The sequence below is a fragment of the Schistocerca americana genome, chromosome 1, assembly GCF_021461395.2.
Source record: "Schistocerca americana isolate TAMUIC-IGC-003095 chromosome 1, iqSchAmer2.1, whole genome shotgun sequence".
Classification (NCBI taxonomy): domain Eukaryota; kingdom Metazoa; phylum Arthropoda; class Insecta; order Orthoptera; family Acrididae; genus Schistocerca; species Schistocerca americana.
The window spans coordinates 187,032,212-187,056,277 of NC_060119.1; positions in this window are offsets into that span (position 1 = coordinate 187,032,212).

A 24,066-nucleotide genomic window follows, 5' to 3' on the forward strand; every position below is an offset into this window, starting at 1 on the left:
AAATGCACCTACAAAATTATGTCATTGTTCGACACTTAGATGAGAAGATATGACGTCATAAACATTGAGATGCGTGAAAAACTGCCGTATTGTGCGTTAGTATGAATTAATGCTCCTTTGCTACCAACTGTATTTGCAACGTTGAGACCTGGTACCAAGGAAGGTAGGATTGGGTTGCGATTGTAGACGGGACCGTAATCGATTACTGTTGGTTAGTTTATTTTTCAATCACGTACACTTTATTTACCAACAACAACAAATAAAAGGTGACATGGATGGAGGCCTTAATGTCAACAAATTCAAACTATTTCTTAGCTGAAGGGCCCAACAGTGATAATTTAAAACCGTTCCATGGCTGAAGGCCTGAATAGCAATCTTTTAAGAACCAGTTGAACATCTTCAAACTTGAAATTACAGTCATTAAAATATCTTTTCTGAAAAAACGATCATCAAATCTGCCCAAACCAAGGGGGAGCGGGGGCAGACGTTGCTCCAAGGATCAACCTCGCAAAGTCCCTCAAAACCAAAACTTCGCAAGCGATGAGACAGGCAGCCAAGAGTTGCATTCACTTCACGAGATGGTAACTCAGATTAGTGGAAGTTTAAACGCATGACCAATAGTCATTTGCCGAATCTACCCAACGTGCGATGACCAATATAACGCTGGAATAACGCACCCAAGCTGGAACCGGCGGTGTTTAGAGCATCTGGAAGCAGAAAGGAACCACTACTACCAAAGTAGGAAAAAAAACACCCGGCCCACAAATCAAGGAAGCTGTCGAACTACACGCCTTACTGTACAGCAGCGGCAAGGCGAGGAAAAGTACACTGCCGTAACATACACTAAGCTCCAGGGCAGGTAACTGGAGCGTTAGCGGCCACTAGGCAGGAAAAATACCACTGGTTGAACTTCACAAACAATAACATACAGAATGCACCAATTAATAATAAGAAGTGGAGGAAGGAACTTAGGTTCGCCTTTCCCAAACCCTCCACTCGCTGCTCTTCGTCTCGGCGACACTGCAAGCAGCAACACTCAAGCAAATGGCGAGATCTCACAATGGTGGAGGTTTCATTACTTGAATTAAGGCCCACAAACTTCCTGGGTCTGGTTGACAATGAGGCTGTACCCCTTGCAACTACAGTCGTCCGGCAGTGCATGCATGCCGCCAGTGGTCCCGGCATGTCCTCCTGCTGCGCGGACCTGGCTGCTTGTCCGTCCCCAACCGAACTGCCGACTCACAGGACACGGAAACACCACAACGTCGCCCCAAAGATAGTACAACCGTTACTAGATATCGATAACCGCCGCTGCTGCCACTAGCGGACAGACAACGCCTGCAAATGGAGTGGCACCAGTGAACACAAGGAGAAGACGACAACTGTAACTATACCAACTAAACGATGCCAACCTAGCAACGGCACCAGCGCGAGCCGCAGTACGGCTCAGGCGTATTTCGCATACAGTACCCAAATATGCAGCCGAATGTACGAGGTGCATTCAAGTTCTAAGGCCTCCGATTTTTTTTCTAATTAACTACTCACCCAAAATCGATGAAACTGGCGTTACTTCTCGACGTAATCGCCCTGAAGACGTACACATTTTTCACAACGCTGACGCCATGATTCCATGGTAGCGGCGAAGGCTTCTTTAGGAGTCTGTTTTGACCACTGAAAAATCGCTGAGGCAATAGCAGCACGGCTGGTGAATGTGCGGCCAGGGAGAGTGTCTTTCATTGTTGGGAAAAGCCAAAAGTCACTAGGAGCCAGGTCAGGTGAGTAGGGAGCATGAGGAATCACTTCAAAGTTGTTATCACAAAGAAACTGTTACGTAACATTAGCTCGATGTGCGGGTGCGTTGGTGAAACAGCACATGCACAGCCCTTCCCGGACGTTTTTGTTGCAGTGCAGGAAGGAATTTGTTCTTCAAAACATTTTCGTAGGATGCACCTGTTACCGTTGTGCCCTTTGGAACGCAATGGGTAAGGATTACGCCCTCGCTGTCCCAGAACATGGACACCATCATTTTTTCAGCACTGGCGGTTACCCGAAATTTTTTTGGTGGCGATGAATCAGTGTGCTTCCATTGAGCTGACTGGCGCTTTGTTTCTGGATTGAAAAATGGCATCCATGTCTCATCCATTGTCACAACCGACGAAAAGAAAGTCCCATTCGTGCTGTCGTTGCGCGTCAACATTGCTTGGCAACATGCCACACGGGCAGCTGTGTGGTCGTCCGTCAGCATTCGTGGCACCCACCTGGATGACACTTTTCGCATTTTCAGGTCGTCATGCAGGATTGTGTGCACAGAATCCACACAAATGCCAGCTCTGGAGGCGATCTGTTCAACAGTCATTCGGCGATCCCCCAAAACAATTATCTCCACTTTCTCGATCATGTCGTCAGACCGGCTTGTGCGAGCCCGAGGTTATTTCGGTTTGTTGTCACACGATATTCTGCCTTCATTAAACTGTCGCACCCACGAACGCGCTTTCGACACATCCATAACTCCATCACCACATGTCTCCTTCAACTGTCGATGAATTCCAATTGGTTTCACACCACGCAAATTCAGAAAACGAATGATTGCACACTGTTCAAGTAAGGAAAACGTCGCCATTTTAAGTGTTTAAAACAGTTCTCATTCTCGCCGCTGGCGGTAAATTTCCATCTGCCGTACGGTGCTGCCCTCTCTGGGACGTATTGACAATGAACGCGGCCTCATTTTAAAACAATGCGCATGTTTCTATCTCTTTCCAGTCAGGAGAAAAAAAAATCGGAGGCCTTAGAACTTGAATGCACCTCATACCTTCAATACCATATCATTGTACGACATGTAGTTCAAGAGATATGACGCAATAGCACTCAGATGTGTGAAAAAGAGACGTTTACAAAATCGCATTGTAGACACACAAAGCAGCTGCACCCAGCATCCTGAAACTGCTCAGGATCATCTCACACGCGCTCTACTGCAGGAGTACATATAAGCTTTAAATGCGAACTTTTTAGGTTAGACTTTACCATGACAATCATTGACTTTAAATGAAACAACAAGTTTACAGTTACCAGTTACTATTTATCTCCACGACGCGTTTCGAAGGTTTAAACCTCCATCATCAGGTGGATTTACATTTGTTAGTATGAAATTTTTGTGTGTGTGTGTTGTGTTACTATTTTTTGGAGGAACTCGTCGCACTGTCCAGTGGAGAATCAAAACACTATTTAAGAACATGGTTTTGTGTTTCTTTTGAGAAAAAATTAAGTGTATATCTAACGGTAACACGCACACATGTATGAAAGTATACATGTGATGTGTTACGACACTAAAAGGAACCTGTGACCACGGGGTGAACTTTATTTTACTAATTTTATGTTACCGTTAGATATAAGTTTAATTTTTTGTCAAATGAAACCAAAACCATGTTCTTTGTTTTTCCACTAGACAGTGCCACAAGTTCCTCCAAAAAATCGTAACACAACACTCACACAGATGTCATACTAACAAATGTAAATCTATCTGATGGTGGAGGTTTAAACCTCTGAAACGCGTTTTGGAGATAAATAAACAGTGACCCGTAACAGTAAACTTGTTGTTTCATTTAAAGTACATATAAGGTTTCGCGTTGATTAATCGTTCCGTCGCTTCTTGGTAGAATGCTTCAAATGGCCCTGAGCACTATGGGACTTAACTTCTGAGGTCATCAGTCCTCTAGAACTTAGAACTACTTAAACGTAACTAACCTAAGGACATGAACATACATCCATGCCCGAGGCAAGATTCGAACCTGCGACCGTAGCGGTCTCGCGGTTCCAGACCGTAACGCCTAGAACTGCTCGGCCACTCCGACCGGCTCTAGGTAGAATATTTTATGCATTATTAATGAAACAGACATAACACTAGTGTGGTATTTTACAATATTTATTATTTGTGATATGAACCGGTTTTCGTCTGTTACGCTACCATCAGGTACAAAGATAAGATTATAATCTAAGATTCATAATATAAGGATCGTTTCTAATAGAAAATGGGCAAAATGAAAACCCAGGCAATGCCGGGTTTGTCAGCTAGTGATACTATAATTTAAGGAGAAGTTCTCAGTAACTGCTACATCACCGATCTACTTGTTGTAATAACATTTCATTCAAATGCCTGTACATTAGACAAAATTAAAAGACGTGGGCTTTGTTTTTTATTATTTACACTCTGGGCCCACCAGTAGCATATGTCTGCTACCTTACTGCAGTACTGTTTTTGCACAGTGGGTTGTTATCCTAATAAATTAAGAGAATTACGGTACTTCTACCATAGTTAAGTTAATAGTGTAGCTTAATACAGTAAATATCGCAGAAAATTCCTGTTTAACAAAATCAGCTGCAGATAGTAATTTAACGTTTGCCTAGCTTTGAGTGTTCGGCTTAAACAATTACCATGAGCTAATTTAACAAGTAGCTGCGCTCTTTGGCATGGCAGGTAGCAGCCGGGGCAAGTTAGGTTTAATGTCCACACTTAAACGCACTTGCCGCTAATTGGCTGCCGTTCTGTGCCGTAGCTCGGCAACGGTGCAGTCCTGACATAACGTTAGCTGGCAAAGTTTGTACGATTCGACGTTTGCTGCCCTGGTCTGACGAGGTTTTCCTTTCTAATTGCACCCTGTGTATTTCAAAACTAGCTGCCCTACATCCTATGCCTTTGCTGCTTGTGGAAACGTTCCACCAAGAGTACATCTCACTTCAGGCTGTTTATATGGCAAGGGGCGGTCTGAAAGCATTAATAAATGTTTGTGGTTCATCATTACGCGCCATTTTGTCGATACAAAATATGTGGGACGAAACTGAACCTCTCCTACGGACACCAGCTCACTACACGGTATTCTTGTACTGAGCTTCCTTTTTTGAGCGACCAGATACGAATTATCTACCACAGAACGTTACAAAACAACCTGAAAGATTTGCGTTTGTTCTCTGATCGGGAGAGTAGTTTGCCCTTGACATGCGTTATAATATGAAATTCCTATAAAAATGCTGCAACCAGTTTTGCCGCTGTGGTAACACCGGTTCCCATCAGGTCACCAAAGTTAAGCACTGTCGGGCCTGGCTAGCATTTGGATAGGTCAGCGTCCGGGTCTGCTGAGAACTGCTCGCAAGCGAGGTGCACTCAGACTTTGTGAGACCAATTGAGGAGCTACATGATTGAGAAGTGGCGGCACCGTTCACGAAAACTGACAGGGAGAGTGGTGTGCTGACCACATGCCCCTCTGTATCTGCATCCGGTGAAGCCTAAAGTCTGAGGATGACATGGCGGCCGGTCGGTATCGTCTAGCCTTCAAGCCTTGTTCTCACGGTGTCTGTTTTTTATTAAAATGTTGGTGCTTATTACGTCTGAATACTGTCAGTTCGTTAACCATATTATCATGAAAAAACACACAAGAAAATTATAACCATAGGGGGAAGCGACAAAACTCTCCCTAGTCACTGAATAGCTCTTTAATCATGCAAGACGAGCGAGTTCAATGCTCGTTACCTTCACTGATCGTTGAGTTTGGCTACCGCGCAGAGCGACAAGACTTCACAACAAGAAAGACAAGCTTAGGTGTGAAACAGTTTGTATTTATTATTAGTGCACCTTTTTACCACAGAAAAACTGTACGAAGGTTGGAAGTTTCATGCAATTTAAAACACGTCTTATTATAACAGGTATACACCGAGGTACCAAAGAAACTGGTATAGGCAAGCGTATTCAAATACAGAGATATGTAAACAGGTAGAATATGGCGCTGCGTTCGGCAGTGCGTATATAAGACAACACGCGTCTGGCGCAGTCGTTAGATTTGTTACTGCTGCTATAATCGAATGTTATCAAGATTTAAGTGAGTTTGAACGTGGTGTTATAGTCGGCGCAGGAGCGATGGGACACAGCATCTCCAAGGTAACGATAAAGCGGTGATTTTCTCGTGCGACCAACTCACGAGTGTATTGTGACTATCAGGAATCCGATAAAACATCAAATCTCCGACATCGCTGCGGCTGGAAAAAGATCGTGCAACAACGGGCCCAACAACGACTGAAGAGAATCGTTCAACGTGACAGAAGTGTAACCCTTCCGCAGATTGCTGCAGATTTCAATGCAGGGCCATCGACAAGTGTCGGCGTGCGAACCATTCATCATCGATGTGCGATTTCGGAGCCGAAGGCCCACTCTTGTACCCTTGATGACTGAACGACACAAAGCTCTACGCTTCGCCTGGGCCCGTCAGCACCGACATTGGACAGTTGATGACTGAAAACATGTTGACTGGGAGGGAGGGGGGGGGGGGGGTGTTGTATCGAGTAGATGGACGTGTACGGATACGGACACAACCTCATGAATCCATGGATCCTGCATGTCAGCAGGGGACTGTCGAAGCTGATGGAGGCTTTGTAATCGTGTGGGGCGTGTGCAATTGGAGTGATATGGACCCCAGTACGTCTAGATACGACTCTGACAGGTGATGCTGTCTGATCATCTGCGTCCATTCATGTTCACTGTGCAATCCGATGGATTTGGGCAATTCCAGTAGGACAAAGCGACACCCCACACGTTCACAATTGCTACAGAGTGCCTACAGGAACACTTTTTTGAGTTTAAACACTTCCGCTGCCAACGAACTCCCCAGACATGAACATTATTGAACATATCTGGGATGCCTTGCAACGTGCTGTTCAGAAGAGATCTCCACCCCCTCGTACTCTTACGGATTTACGGACAGCCCTGCAGGATTCATGGTGTCAGCTCTCTCCAGCACTACTTCAGACATTAGTCGAGTCCAATCCACGTCGTGTTGCGGCACTTTCACGTGCTTGCGGGAACCATACACGATATTAGACAGGTGTACCAGTTTCTTTGGCTCTTCAGTGTATTTGCTCTAATCGACGGGCGCAGTTCACCGCAAGTTGGCACAGACTAAAGTTATCTCGACTGAATCTACACAAGCTGACACTAACACTGCGTAGAGCTACGAAATTATACTGAAGACTGCATGGAGAAAATGCAACACGATATCCTTATCTGGACAGCTTGAGAATTCAAAGTTAACGAGCCAAAATCACGAATTAAAAGGTCGAGTCAGCAACTCAAGTTGCGTACCAGAAAAAGTAATTGGCGAGTTGCTCAGAATGTGGATCACGCTACCTCGGCCAGCAACATTTATATTACCCGAAAATGAGCAAGATGTGCGTGTCTCAGTACCAGATGGCGACTGGGAAACAAAAAGCCACGAATCTTAGTTCTCCCTCCTCAACTCTCTACCTCGTAAAATACTCTATGTGCAGTGAACGACTCAGTCCTGTTGCCAATTTGATGGACGAGATAATTGTTTTTTCCGCGAAAAAAAAAACAGGGGAACGCAGCGGAAACTTCCCATTCCTGAAGGAACACATATTAACAAAGACGACATTGGTACCAATCTGGAGCAGTGTCTTATCGATTGGTCAGCTTCTTCGCACCAAGCACGGTAGTAGGGACGACACATTCGACCGGACAGTCCAAAATGCTTGGTGCGAGAACCACTGCCGTTCTGTGCGGGCGGCGCAGCGGCGTCTCATCCTTTGAAGTTCATTAAAAAAGCAAAAATATCATACTGAATCATCGTATGAGGATGACATTGTTGGCACGGCGTTCTCTGCTCTCAGTGAAGACAGGCATTTGCTCTATCCACAGAAGCATGGAGCAGACTGCAGCCCCACCTGCGCAACATCTTTCTGGGGAGGCTCATCTCTCCTGATTAGATTCACTGACTGCCTTCTTCCAACAACAGGAACCTGAAACCACATCGAGAACGAAACATACAGCGAAAAAAAAAAGTAAATAATTCCTCTTCAGCAAATATACTGATCAGCCAGAACATTACGACAACCGACCCAATATCGATATAAACCAGTCCAGGCGATAGCAGTGTCGCCTGGCGAGGAATGACTGGAAGTCAGGCACACGCAAGATGCATGTAGCATCAGTGAGGGTGCTGTCCGTGTGTAGGATGGCGATGGCGCGCAATCTATCTGAATTTAACCGAGGACAGATGTGATGGCCCGGGGGCTCGGCTCGAGTATTTCGGAAACTGCACGACTTATCTGGTGTTCGAGGAATGCTGTGATGAGTCCCTTCAACAAGTGGCTAAACCAAGGTGAAACAACAGCCAGACGTCGTGTGGTTGTGTGACCACCCCTCATTATTGATGTCGGACGTCATAGGCTGGGCAGACTGGAAAAGTAGGCGGCGAACTAAGGCGGAAATAACATCAGACTGTAATACTGGGCAGAACACAATTGTGTATGAATCCACAGTTCACAGGACACTCCCAAAAATGGTCCTCCGCAGCCGACGACCCATGCATGTGCCAATGGTAACACCACGACATCGGCAACAACGACTCAAATGGGCGAGTGACCATTGGCCCTGGACATTGTAACAGTGCCGGGGCGTTTCATAGTCTGATGAATTCCATCATTCCCATTGTAGGCCGTCATTCCGTCCTATTGACAGCTGTACTGCAGGACGGAGAAAAGCTGCCGGCGGTTCCATTACGCTCTGGAGAACATTCACGTCGTCATCCACGGGGCCTGTTGAGCTCGTGCAAGGAACCATGCTGGCCAAGGAGTATCGCACATTGGTTACAGATCACGTACACCCCTTCATGACGATCGTGTTCCCAGACGACAGTGTCATTTTTCACCAAGAGAATGCGCCTTTACACAAAGCTAGGGGAATGTTGGGGTGGTTCGAGGAACACAATGGCGAGTTCCAGTTGACGTGCTGGCCACCCATCTAGCCAGATCTGAACCCGATCGAACACATCTGGGATGTAATTGAACGTTGGGTTAGAGTTCATCGCCACCCTCCCCGGAATTTACGGGTATCAGTGACTTCTACCAAGGCCCCATTGCTTCCAAGCCACGACAGGTCGCCGCTATTACACATGCCAAAAATGGACGTACTGGCTATTATGGAGGTGATCATAATGTTCTGGCTGATCACTGTGTGTCCTCACAATACAATAATCACGAAATAGTGTCAATAAAATCAATAAAACGAAACAATATTGCTTAGTGGTATGTGACAGTAATGACTCAAACTGCCGAATACAAGTTAGTTTTCTAACATGAGCAATCTTGTTCTCAAAACACATCTGTCAGCACTAGCTAATGCGAACAACAGGTTGTAAATCGCCATTTTCTGAATGAACATCTTGTTGATGCAGCTATCCATCTCTCCTCTTTGTCATTTCAACCACTCATATATAACTCCTAGAAGTAACTCCACTGCTCACAGTTTGCTCTATGTATGTTCTGAGCCTGATTCTTTACAATACAATATTTTTTCTTTGTATTTGCTTATACCAATATAGTAAGGGTGAAGCAGGCCCCCAGTTATTTTCGTTTTTCTGTTGTCTGTCATTCTATCACGACATAATTTTCTTTATTGCTTGTAGTACTTTCTGGTTTGATTTCCAATCCATCCATATTATTTTGATTATCCTACGTAGCGAAAATAGAATTCATTGGTTGCTTTTGTAAATGTGTATACCATCTTAATACTAGCTTCCACGTTGTATATAGCAATCACATGTGATAATCATTATGTTACAGATACAACATTTCTGAACAGATATACAGGCTGCCTCTCCTAAGAGTCGTCAGTTTTATCTGGTGTTTCGATAGATACAGGGTGTTTATAAATTAATATCGGGGTTTTAACACTTTATAATACTTATTACTTTAAACTTACAGTTATAAATGATATGTCAAATAAAAGAGCACCTCAAACAGTTTTACCAAGAACCTTATAAATGTTCAATGTGAGCACCATTTGTCACACGGCACACACCAAGTCTATAGCCGAGTTCTTCCCAAACGTTGATAAGTGTGTCTTCAGTGATTGTAGCAACAGCTGCTTCAATCCGGTTTCTTAATTCTAGGAGGTCTGCTGGTAGCGGAGGCACGCACACACGATCCTTGATGAAGCCCCAAAGGAAAAAAATCATATGGCGTTAGGTCGGGTGAAGGTGGAGGCCATGCAAAGCAAGCCCTGTCATTGGGCCCCTTGCGGCCTGTCCAGCGCTTTGGTACAGTGAAGTTCGCCCGACCTAAAGCCGTGCGATTTTTTCCTTTGGGACTTCATCAAGGATCGTGTGAACGTGCCTCCGCTACCAGCAGACCTCCTAGAATTAAGAAACCGGATTGAAGCAGCTGTTGCTACAATCACTGAAGACACACTTACCAACGTTTGGGAAGAACTCGGCTATTGACTTGATGTGTGCCGTGTGACAAATGGTGCTCACGTTGAACATTTATAAGGTTCTTGGTAAAACTGTTGAGTTGCTCTTTCGTTTGACATTCATTTCTAACTGTAAGTTTAAAGTAATAAATATCATAAAGCGTTAAAACCCCTGTATCACAATTTAGATTTTTCAGTGTGTAGCTGGAGTCCGCCCAAACAAACGCTGCTCATCATATCTTTAATGCAACGCCCAATGCGTACATATTGTGTCTGTTTTTTCCAGTTGCAAACAAATTTATTTTTAAAGCGAAATCTTACGTGCTTATTCGATTAAGCGGTTCCAAATTACTTTAGTGCGATATTCGTATTATCGATATGTATTAAGAGGGACAGCAAGACACGAAGAATAACCAACAGTGACTGGGTAGTGCTGCTTTCGTGTGTTAGTGGCAGTCAGCACGAGGCAGTGGTGGTGCTGCCTATTTTGGAGTACCGGCTACTATTCGTGTTTTCTGTCCCTTCCAATACGTGTCGATGATTCGAATATTGCATTTGACTAATCTGGAACTCCTTTACCCAATGGGCATGTAAAATTCCGCTTTAAAAATCATTTTGTTTACAAAATGAAAAAAACCGACGATTTCCATCGATACTGGGAGTAGCATGAGGGAAGTGATGAGCAGTATTTGTTTGGGCTGCCACCAGCTGTATGCAGCAAAAACGAAAGTGGAAATATCTGCGGACCCACCCGAGAAAAATCGCTTCACGGTTCTTAAGAGATACACTTTGTATCTGCTCATGATGCACTGCTCATGATGCACTACTCGCCACGAGCCTGAATGAGGCTTGGTATTACTGCAGGTATGTGGTGCAATAACGAAAGTACACAAGCGGAATAGAGGCGAATGAGGAAACATTAAAGCGACGATGTGGTCAGGAAATCGGGAAATCAGCCGACATAAGCGACTTTGACAAGGGCAAATTGTTCTGGAAACGAGCTTCTCGGAAGCTGCTCGGTTGTTTGCCTGAACAGTATTGTGAAGATCTATGGGAAGTGATTGAAGCACAGCGAAACCAAGACTATGCTACATGATGTAGGATGCCCACGACTCATCACTGAACCTGGAGGTCGGTGGCTTACCCAATCTCTAAACGCAGAAGAGGCGATCCGTCGCAAATCTGATGACATAGTTCAAAGTGAGTGCAAGCACAAATATTTCAGAGCACTTCGTTCAGTGCGCGTTATTGAACATGCGACTCCACAGCAGATGTCTCCTACGTGTTCCCATGTTGACTCACCAACATCGTCAGTTACGATTCCATTGGGCACTGGGTGATCGATTGGGCAGTGGATCAATGGAAACATGTCGCCTTGTTGGATAAATCACGTTACTTGTGGCATCAGGTTGATATGCCATCACTCAGGCGAAAGCTACTTGAAACATGCAGCGCGCCATGGACAGTGGCTACAGGGCGCAGTATCACCTGAGCTTCCAAGGGACATGTGGTAGAAATCGAAACACCGTTACAGCTGTGGAATACGTCAATCTTAATATTAACCACCTTCATTCCTTCATGCTTCATGTCTTTCTGACAGTGGTGGAATCTTCCTACAGGATAACTGTCCAGGAATGTGCTATAGTGGAATGACGAACATGAAAGTGAAAACTCGTGCTATTATCTTCACCACCAAATTTTCTTGATCTGAATCCGTTGGAACACACCTGGAATACTATCGGACGCCAGCTCCAAGAGCACAGACCATCTGCCTGTAATTTACGGGAATTGAGTGATCTGTGCGTAAAAATCTGGTACCACATACCTCTGGAAACTTACCAACAACTTGTCCAATCTGGAATACATAGAAAAGCTGCGTTGTCACATTTCCGAGGTGATCCAAAACACTATTAAGCACGGGGGCATCATGGCTCAAATGGCTCTGAGCACTATGGGACTTAACTTCTGAGGTCATCAGTACCCTAGAACCACTTAAACCTTGAGAGGCACCCACATGCCTTGCTCATACTGTGGCATCAAGCAGTCAGGCCTGCAAGATGAGTGGTCTGCCAAGCGAGTGGATTCATTCTCATTTATCGAGTAACATGAACTCTAGTACTCACACTTAAGTTACCAGTTATCCTCCTATATGATTAATACGCAACGGAAATACGCATCTGACTATCAGTAATTTACAGAACTCTGACTGTACACTACGCACTGGCAATACCACATTTTCTTTTTGTCTTTTATTTAACGGCTTTTGTCAACACGTGGCCACCGCACTGGATATGAATGGCGCACACATTATAAATTCGGGACATTATGACAACATACAATTCGAAGGAAAAGTCCATCAATCCTTTTCTTTTCACTATCTTATTTATTCCGATAAATTCTCTAACCTAAACACACAAATTCTACAACCTACAACAATAACACATAAGAAATTCCGCCCAGTGGGCATGGCTTTACAATGGTGAATCTCTATATTATGGTCTCGTAATTATTTTAACGCTACAGTGCACTTTCTGGATAGGATGGTGGATCTTTTATTATACCTCACACTTCGACTCTCACAATCATCATCACGAAACTTTCCTCCAGACCGAGCGGTACCGAAGGAACAAGCATAACCCACTAATCTTTTGAAACTACCTCGCTACTCTCCCATGCAAACCACACATACCCAAATTACATGACATACACCACACTACAACATGAAATACTACACAGAGAATAGTCACAACATTATCACTTTCAGCTTTCCCACTTCAATTAGTATTTATCCCAGTTTCACACGACACTGCCCCACTTTGTAATTCTACTTTCCTACTATGAACTCTGGAGATATTTGCACGTCTTCCTGTGCAATGCAAGCCAAGTGGCGTTGCTGGATAGACGGCCGACTCACCTTGCTTCTCTCTCAGAGTTTGAATCGAGTGTCACACGGAATCATATCACGCAAAGTAATATTAAGAACATCACACACGCGAGTCCTCAACTGATACCATGGACGAGTACTTCTCTTTATCCTTTGTCTCATACACAGATTGAGACTCACACAGTACTCACCACGTGGAAGTACTCGTCTCTAATTTCAAGTCCTGCACACGCCATTTCTTAAATATTTCAACTTATGGTACACACGCTATTTCTTAAATATTTCAACTTATTGTACACACGCTAGTAATTCAGCTTAACTTAAGCACACGGAAGTATTTCAACTTATTGCTACACGTGGCTTCATTGTGACCGTTGGTCACTTCTGAAGATCACTACAATCCCTTTAATATTACCTGCCTGACATTTAATTCTGCCCACAAAAGTTCCTGAAATAGAGAAATTATTATTTCAAACTACTCTTAAATATTCCACATGCATACCATGTCTCCACTCTTTCATCATTACGAAGCACAACTAAAATAGGTCTTAACGGCACAGGATCCAGCGGCAGAGTGCTGAAACATGGCCGTTCCCTAGGTCCTCTCCCATCTCTGTCGAGGTGGGGGAAGCACCTTGCTATCGTATTGGTCAGCCACATTTCAGGCGCTCAAAGCTCTGGTAAATTTCATCTCTTTGGTCCCACCAAAGGTGGCCAAAGGATCGACTCAAAGATGATCCTATATTCACATTCACTATCTGCGGTTAGCAGACGACCATACATTCATTCATTTCACAGATCTCACCAAACTGGATGTAGGGATTTACTTTGTGGGAGTGCACATGTGATCAATTAAATAAATAAATTGTCATTCTTTCCCACACTGGTATCCGGCTTCGCTGTATTAATTGAAATTGAGTTATTTTACAAAAAAAATGTATTGTTCTGACAAAAATAATGAAGTATTTCGTACCTATTTTCAATGTCGGGCGATACTGTACCCTTTCAACCTAACTAACCTAAGGACATCACACACATCCATGCCCGAGGCAGGATTCGAACCTGCTACCGCAGAGGTCACGCGGTTCCAACTGAAGCGCCTAGAGCCGCTCGGCCACTCTGGCCGGCCGGGGGCATCATGTTTTGGCTCATTAGCCTAGGTACATTCCTGGTAACAAAGTAAGTCATGGTTCCTCCTCCACAAATATTCGTCGGTGTAGCTATTCCCAAGTACATCTGAAAGTTGTGTTCACCCAAGTCCTGGTTTTCGCCAATATCGTTTCATGTGATTCCATCTTTATTGATGTCGTTAGAGCTGATGTCATAAATTTCACTTCAGCGAGTTTGGTTCAGTTCCTTCCACCACTCCACTGATTTGCGTGGGCGAAGAGGCAGCGAGACAGACGCAGGAAAAAGAAGGGAGGGGGTTTAAGTGTCCTACTGATAATGAGTTCATTAGAGATGACGCAGAAGCAGGTCAAGTCACATCAGTATTTCTTTTTTTTTTTTAATGTGTCTCGGTCTTTACTTCAGCTGCGATGGTTGTCCTACGTGAGGGCCTGTAACAAAAGGGTACCTATATGCTGACAAAGAGACTAACAACAGTAATTAAAATATCAGAGAAAGGAACTTCTTATTATTCTATATCTACTTCTGCCTTTCACTGATTAGACCTATCGAAACTTTCTGGGGTTAGTTCCTTAATTGGACGTCTTATGACGCTCCGTCCTTTGAGTTAAAAGGCCGCTTTTGGAATCCTCTTTGTTCCACCCGTTGCAGATATCCCACTTTTGTTTATATTGTTCTATTTTGTCACAACTGCAAAAATTGTCAGTTATTTTCTAATGTTTTCATTAGAGATCTTGCTAACTGAGGCAGCTTTTAACTACACGTAAAAATTTAATTTCTGCCGTCTAAATGTAGCTACAATCTTTTCTCCTTATAGCCCAGGTTTCACTGCTGTACAGTAGAACATGTACAGCTATCAACTTACAGAATTTCATTCTTGGAGCTCTTTCTGCATTTTTTAATGTTCTGCTTCTAGTGGCACATACACTCTGCTATCTCTGTAATTTAACATCTTCATCCTTACCGTCATTAAAAGAAATACAGTTCCCTAGGTAACTGAAGTGCTGAACATCTTTCAGAATCAGATCTTCAATTAGAATTTCGTTTCTTGCTATTTCCCATGGAATTCTCTTCATGACCAGGTTACACTATTTCACTGCTATACAGTGGAACAGGCAACTTATAGAATTTCATTCTTGTGTCTCTCTCTGAATTTCTAATGTTCAGCTTATAGTGGCTTAAAAAGTTAGATCTCCGTTATTTAATATTTGCTTCCTTATCTTCGTTAGAAGTGTTATAGTTGAAAGATAAATGAATTGCTGAGCTTGTTTCAGATCTGATCTTCAGCTACAATTTTGTTTCGTACATGGTATTTCTCATGGAATGCCAGGATCTAATTTTTATTTACTGGTATCTAAAAATTATAGTTCTCTACAATCAAGTTTAAAATATCAAAAGGGTTTTTAGCTGATCTTCAAGTTTTTTCACTGATACAGTGTCGCCATATGTTTTCTTGCTTGTATGGATCCCTTTGACACTCTTTCTTTCCGTTTTCGGGTGGCATCGTCTATATAAACATTTTAAAAAAAGTAGGCGATAAAGTACACCGTTGTCTGACACCGTGATGTATTGAAATATTTTTCTCTGTGTGACTGGGGATGTAAAGTATAATGTAAATTTCATTGTAAAGACTCTTGATGCAATTTGTTATATGTGACACAATTGGTATGTTATTGCTACATGACCTTCCTCTTATGAATACCCATTGTTCTTCAAGACCTAACACGTCAATAATAGAATGAGATTTTCACTCTGCAGCGGAGTGTGCGCTGATATGAAACTTCCTGGCAGATTAAAACTGTGTGCCCGACCGAGACTCGAACTCGGGACCTTTGCCTTTCGCGGGCAAGTGCTCTACCATCTGAGCTACCGAAGCACGACTCACGCCCGGTACTCACAGCTGTACTTCTGCCAGTATCTCGTCTCCTACCTTCCAAAGTTTACAGAAGCTCTCCTGCGAGAGGCCAGTGAAAGATTGCAGGAGACTAGATAGACTCAAAAACAATGATATGACGAAGGTTATTTTTATAAGTTGAGAAATAGGAGAGTTTAGATTAAGCACTATCCAAGAACGAGTTGTGGTAGAGAAGTTCTGAAGCCTAGTAATTATGAACAAAGAGACGAGAGAAAAAGACAACAGCTTAACATGACGGTATCACGTCTGTAACCCCAGGTGAGGAGGGTAATTTGTAACGTTACAAATTGTAAGTCTGATGCTGTGTCCTTTTTTATACACTTAATAGTCAGTTGACCAGTATTTATGCTTTTTGAACCTAGTGGACTTCATGTTGGAGTATAACAGACTAGCGTAGCTGGGCTCGCTGCAGCCGGGATAGCAAAAGAAAGAAACTATCTTGTTGGCCAGTAGTATGTTGTGCGGTCAATGTGGCGGCAAATCTAAAACTCTTTTTATAGCGGAGGCACACAACTGGCTTGCCACGAGGACAACGAAGCGTCTGGCCGCCCCCGACCTTCTCGCTGCTCGGCTGAGCCGGCACAATGAAGCTGGCGCCAGCAGTTCACTTCTTTTTCCTTTCGGGAGTATGGCAGGGGTGGGGCGGGGGGAGAGGATGGAGGGAGGGTGTATGTTGGCGAAAAAAGAGACATGCGCGAGATGACTTCCTCCGAACGCAGCAATAAAAGAGCGACTCTTCGCGTCGCGTTGAGTAAAAGGCTGTCTGGGCGCACGATACACGCTGGCTTCTGCAGCTACTGCCGCTGCGTGGGTGCACCATTGCCTGAAAGCCGTGTCAGTATGAAGCCAAATTCCGCATGTGGACTGCGGCATATCCATCAGTCCTATGTAGCGTGGGTTCAGGCTGGAGGTTGTACAGACGTGGGGCACAATTTAACAATAATTTAATTACTATTAATGCATTCAAAAGTAACAATAATTTGGTTAGCACCAAAAATTCGAATTACCAAAAAAGAAACTACACTACTGGCCATTAAAATTTGCTACACCACGAAGATGACGTGCTACAGACGCGAAATTTAACCGACAGGAAGAAGATGCTGTGATATGGAAATGATTAGCTTTTCAGAGCATTCACACAAGGTTGGCGTCGGTGGCGACACCTACAACGTGCTGACATGAGGAAAGTTTCCAACCGATTTCTCATACACAAACAGCAGTTGACCGGCGTTGCCTGGTGATACGTTGTTGTGACGCCTCGTGTAAGGAGGAGAAATGCGTACCATCACGTTTCCGACTTTGATAAAAGTGGGATTGTAGCCTATCGCGATTGTGGTTTATCGTATCGCGACATTGCTGCTCGCGTTGGTCGAGATCCAATGACTGTTAGCAGAATATGGAATCGGTGGGTTAAGGAGTGTAATTAGGAACGCCGTGCTGGATCCCAACGGCCTCGTATCACTAGCAGTCGAGATGACAGGCATCTTATCCGCATGGCTGTAACGGATCGTGCAGCCACGACTCGTTCCCTGAGTCAACAGATGGGGACATTTGCAAGACAACAACCATATGCACGAACAGTTCGACGACGTTTGCACCAGCATGGACTATCAGCTCGGAGACCATGGCTGCGGTTACTCTTGACGCTGCATCAAAGATCGGAGCGCCTGCGATGGTGTACTCAACGACGAACCTGGGTGCACGAATGGCAAAACGTCATTTTTTCGGATGAATCCAGGTTCTGTTTACAGCATCATGATAGTCGCATCCGTGTTTGGCGACATCGCGGTGAACTCACATTGAAAGCGTGTATTCGTCATCGCCATATTAGCGTATCACCCGGCGTGATGGTATGGGGTGCCATTGGTTACACGTCTCGGTCACCTCTTGTTCGCATTGACGGCACTTTGAATAGTGGACGTTACATTTCAGATGTGTTACGACCCGTGGCTCTACCCTTCATTCGATCCCTGCGAAACCCTACATTTCAGCAGGATAATGCACGACCGCATGTTGCAGGTCGTGTACGGGCCTTTCTGGATACAGAACATGTTCGACTGCTGCACTGGCCACCACATTCTCCAGATCTCTCATCAATTGAAAACGTGTGGTCAGTGGTAGCCGAGCAACTGGCTCGTCACAATACGCCAGTCACTACTCTTGATGAATTGTTTGGTATCGTGTTGAAGCTGCATGGGCATCTGTACCTATTCATCCCACCCAAGCTCTGTTTGACTCAATTCCCAGGCGTATCAAGGCCGTTATTACGGCCAGAGTTGATTGTTCTGGGTACTGATTTCTCAGCATCTATGCACCCAAATTGCGTGAAAATGTAATCACATGTCAGTTCCAGTATAATATATTTGTCCAATGAATACCCGTTTATCATCTGCATTTCTTTTTGGTGTAGCAATTTTAATGGCCAGCAGTGAGCATACAGAAAAACAATATAGTTACCTCTAACTCGAAAGAGCATATGTAGGGCTCGAATAATCAAGTACAAACCATTCTTTTACAGCAGAATAAGGTTGAATACGGAACAAATTCACTCTGCCCCTGCAAAGCGCAATCAGGTAACAAGACACCATTTTAAAACATCGGACACTCTGTCCTCGTCATATATGACAACTGAAAAAAATACGAAGTGAGATAATACTTAGACTCACTTCGGATCAAAGGCATAGTCTCTAACTACACCTTGCTCTACTATTACTATCGATATCAAGAAACGCCTTCTACCAACAATACTACCAAGTTATCCACTCCTACGACTAACGAAATAGTTATCCAGCTACATTTGCGGAAGAACGAATATTAACGAGATACCAATAAATATAAAACTGATGAAGAATGAACAGTTTCGTAATAATGCTTAGACATTTTCTCTTTCCTTTGTTATATATTTTTCTCACTGCTTTTATTCCTTGTTCAGTATCTTGACTGCAATGGCGGTTGCGCTGTAATGTTATTCTACACGTTTATACTACTATATAAAAAATAGACGTTGTTTAGCATTGATACAAAAAATCTGGACAACTTGTAGTGCTTCAACGATGAAAATTAATATTACGACGATATCAAACCTTATTTTCATGATTTAAAGAAGTATTCATGATATTAAAAATGTAAATACAATTTAATTATTTTCATTTTTGTGCTCAGTGTATCAAAGACTTTCTAGTGCACGAAATAAATTAGCATTGTTTGTACTACGAAACTATATACAATTGTTAAGGGTTAAGCATGTAATAATTCGATGTAAGACATTTTGTTGGGTCTGAATTTTGTTCTCGTACTGGTCGGTAGAGAAGGAAAAGTTCCTTAATCGATGTGAAGGTATAAAAGCTGTAAACGTCTTGTCATTTCCTATAACTAAAAATTGCAAAGTCTAATCTGAGCCTGCCCTGAATAACAGCGAAGAACATTTATGTTATCATATATTTTCTTCGTTTGATCACGGTTGTGATTCGCATGTTTCTTTTTGTTACGCGACGTGTTATGAATATTTTCATTATACGCGCAAAAGTGCACACAGCTTTAATCGAACCTGCGTCTTTCGGAAACGATAACTTTTAATGAGTACAATTACGCGAATACCGTCAAAATCGCAACCGTGATCGCAAAAGTGTTTCCTGGACCAAATAATGCTTATAAAATGTGTATTCTCCAAAGCGAGCAGCATTGCACTATCGCTGACTCGCAACAATCGAAAGAAGAAAAATGGTTCTTAAATAATATTGCCACCTTTTAATAATTATTATTATCCCATTAAATAAATAAATAGGAATTCAGTGGCTATCCAATCAATAAACAGAGGGAGCAATTCAAACTTCTTGACCAATGCACTTCATATTATGACGCGATGCTCTAATAAACATTGCGACGAACGTAGGCTGCATATTTTGCATATTACACAGGGGAAGAAATTTTAAAACAGCTGGGTGTCAGACAAGAGTATATTTTCTCGACCACCTTTTTTTTATATTCCACTCGAAAACAGTAGGAAACAGTGCCAGAAGATATCCATGTAAATAAATAAATAGTGCTTATGTTAACGTACTATTACATCCTGACGATGCTGTATTAGTGAGAAATTCCAAAGATGGACTAAAAAAACTAATCTTTTAAACTGAATTGGAAAGGATTAGAATTTTAAGGTAGCAGTAAATAAAAGTTAGACAAAAGAATACTATGGGCAATAACTAATTGTAACTGAAGATCAGAGTTTGAAACAATTGCAGCACGTCAGTTATGTAGGAAACTATATTACTTTTAACGAAGATAATGATATAGGTATTAAATTAGAGAGATATTGGAGTCTATGCTCCACTGTAAACACGACATTAAAAATTCACGAAGAGATAGAAAAATGAAATTATGTCAGGTGATAGCTGCACCTGTTATATGCTGTTTAAAAAATATGTACCCTATGTCCGTCTGAATATTCATTAGGGAATCGTGTAAAAGTTTGAAGTAAATCAGTCAATAACTTTTTGAGATTTTTGCTTTGTCTATCGTATGTGCAGATATTTATATGCTGTATTACAAACATACAGCCTATGTCCGTTCAAATGTTTATTGGAGTATTGTGTAAAAATCTGAAGTAAATTGCTCAAGTGCTTTCCGAGATTTTTGGTAGCTACGTTAAACGATATTTTGTCTTTATATTGCGATGTAGGTATAAATGTAATGAGGATACGCTGTTAGCAAAAATATCGAAAAGTTCTTGATCGATCTATTTGAAACTTTTACGCGATACTCTATTAAACATTTGGACGGACGCTGGCTGTATATTTTCTGACAATACGATGTAGTATACAAATATGTATGTAACAGGGAAACATATTTAGCAAAAATCTCGAAAAGTTCTCAGATTTTTACTAAGTGCGCTAATAAAGATTCAGACAAACTTGGGTTATATACTATTGTAATGTATAAATATATCTTACATATATTATAAATGCGGAAGTTTGTGAGTGTCTGTGTATTTGCGTGTTTGTTATTCCTCCATTCTGACACGGATGGATGGATCTGGGCGAAATTTGGAATGGATATGGCTTCTTCTCTGAGTTAACGAATAGGCTACCTTGTAGATACCTACCTATCAAAGGCATGTAGACCACAATACCCATACTTTTTCTCCCAGTACTTGAAAAGTGAGTTGCAACAAACGTGACACATAATATCAAACCTTTACGAAACTTTTTCTCGCTAAGAAGCCCTGCAAAAAAGTAAGGAAAAAAGTTTATAGTTCACTGTATTCTCGCTGCTCATGCAATAAAACAGCTGAATGGAGCGTGATTTTTTAATTTATTACTTCTTTACTACTAATTGTATTCGCGACGCATTTTGGAGAGAGTATTCACATATGAATGTAGCATCAAAATGATATTTTGTACGACTCATACTTCAGAAGATATAGCTTCTGAACTCTGAGATGCGTGAAAAATTGCGGCATCGAGTATGACGCTTAAATTTATCACTCCTTTGCTAATAACTCTATTAGCAATAGATTTGGGAGACAGTATCTAGATATGCTACTGAATGTACTTCGAAAAACATATTACTATACGGCACATAGTTCAGCATATACAACAAACACTGACACGTTTGAAAAACTGCTGTATCATTCATGATGTTTTAATTTATTGTTTCTTCACTACTAACTTTATTCACAACAGATTTAGCAGACAATAGCCACGTATACCACTGGATGAATCTGCAAAATTATATGGTTGTAGGATACATAGTCAGGAAATACGTCGTCATAAACGTTAAGCTGCGTGAAAACGAAACTGCAGAGCGAAATTCGCTGGAGATACACGTGAAATATGTGTATAAATACGTATAAAATGTGTTAAATACGTGTGAAACACTTGAGAACGGGGAAAGCCCACGGGTAAAAAGCTCACCCTAAACTCTTGGACGATTTCAACTAAAATTGGTAAACCTAGTAGTTATGATATGAAAAGAAATACTGTGGTGCTAAAAATCACCAGCCTTCTGTTGGGGTGGGGGTGATAACCTGGAGAGAGAAGAGAGGAGGAAGAGATGGATCAACAGAGAGGGGGAATGAGGAGATGGACAGAGAAAGAAAGAGGAAGAGATGGATAGAGAGGAGTGGAAGGAGGATATGAACAGCGAGGATGTGAGGAGGAGACGGACGAGGTGGGGGAGTGGAGGAGATGAACAAAGGAAGGAAAGAGGAGGAGGCAGACAGAGAGAGGGATGAGCAGAAGATGGACAGAGACAGGGGGAAGATGAGATGGCAGAGAGAAGGGGAGGCGTAGATAGATATTGGGAGGTAGAGGAGATGGACGAGAAAGGGCTGGAGGGGAAAGAGGAGGGAGGAAGAGATGGACAGGGATGGAGGAACGAACAGATCGACAGAGAGAGCGGGGAAAGAAGAGATGGACTAATAAAAGATTGAAGTAAATACGTAGCTAGGCATTTTTTTTAATGAATGACTGTTTAACTGCGGGTAACACCACGGGGCACAGTTAGTATATTCACTGAAGCGCCAAAGAAACTGGTATAGGAATGCGTATTCAAATACAGAGATATGTAAACAGGGAGAATACGGCGCTGCGGTCGGCAATGTCTATAGAAGTCAAGAAGTGTGTGGCGCAATTGTTAGATCGGTTACTGCTGCTACAATGGCAAGTTATCAAGATTTAAATGAGTTGGAAAGTGGTGCTATAGTCGGCGCACAACCGATGGGACACATCATCTCCGAGTCAGCGATGAAGGGGCATTTTTCCCGTACGACCGTTTCACCATGAATATCAGGAATTCGGTAAAACATCAAATCTCCGACATCACTGCAGCCGCAAAAAGATCCTGAAAGAAAGGGACCGACGACGACTGAAGAGAATCGTTAAACGTGACAGAAATGCAGCCCTTCCGCAAGTTGCTGCATATTTCAAAGCTGGGCCATCAACAACTGTCAACATGGGAACCATTCAATGAAAGATCATTGACATGTGCTTTCGGAGCCGAAGGCCCGCTCGTGTAGACTTGATGACTGCACGACACAAAACTTTACTCCTCGGCTACGCCTTGCATGTCAGCAGGGGCTGTTCAAGCTGGTGGAAGCTCTGTAATGGTGTGGGGCGTGTGCAGTTGAAGTGACATGGGACCCCTGATATGTCTAGATACTACTCTGATAGGTGACACGTACCTAAGCATCCTGTCTGATCACTTGCGTCCGTTCATGTCATTGTACATTCCGACGGATTTGGTCAATTCCAGCATGTCAATGCGACACCCCACACGCCCACAATTGCTACAGAGTGGCACCATGAACACTCTTTTGGGTTTAAACACTTCTGCTGGCCACCAAACTCCCCATACGTGAACATTATTCTGTGATGCCTCGCAACGTGCTGTGTTCGGGAGAGATCACCCCCTCATACTCTTACTGCAGGTTTCATGGAGTCAGTTCCCTCCAGCACTACTTCAGAAATTAGTCGAGTCCATACCACGTCGTGTTGCGGCACTTCTGTGTGTTCGTGGAGGCCCTACACGATATGAGGCAGGTGTATCGGTTTATTTGGCTCTTCAGTGTAATACATAATGGGGAAACATTCTATGCAAAAATCTCGAAAAGTTCTTAACCGCAATTCCAATTTTTACACGATATTCTAATAAAAATTCGGACGGACTATGGCTATATAGCTTTTAATACACGGTCCACACATACAGGGTGTTTCAAAAATGACCGGTATATTTGAAACGGCAATAAAAACTAAACGAGCAGCGATAGAAATACACCGTTTGTTGCAATATGCTTGGGACAACAGTACATTTTCAGGCGGACAAACTTTCGAAATTACAGTAGTTACAATTTTCAACAACAGATGGCGCTGCAAGTGATGTGAAAGATATAGA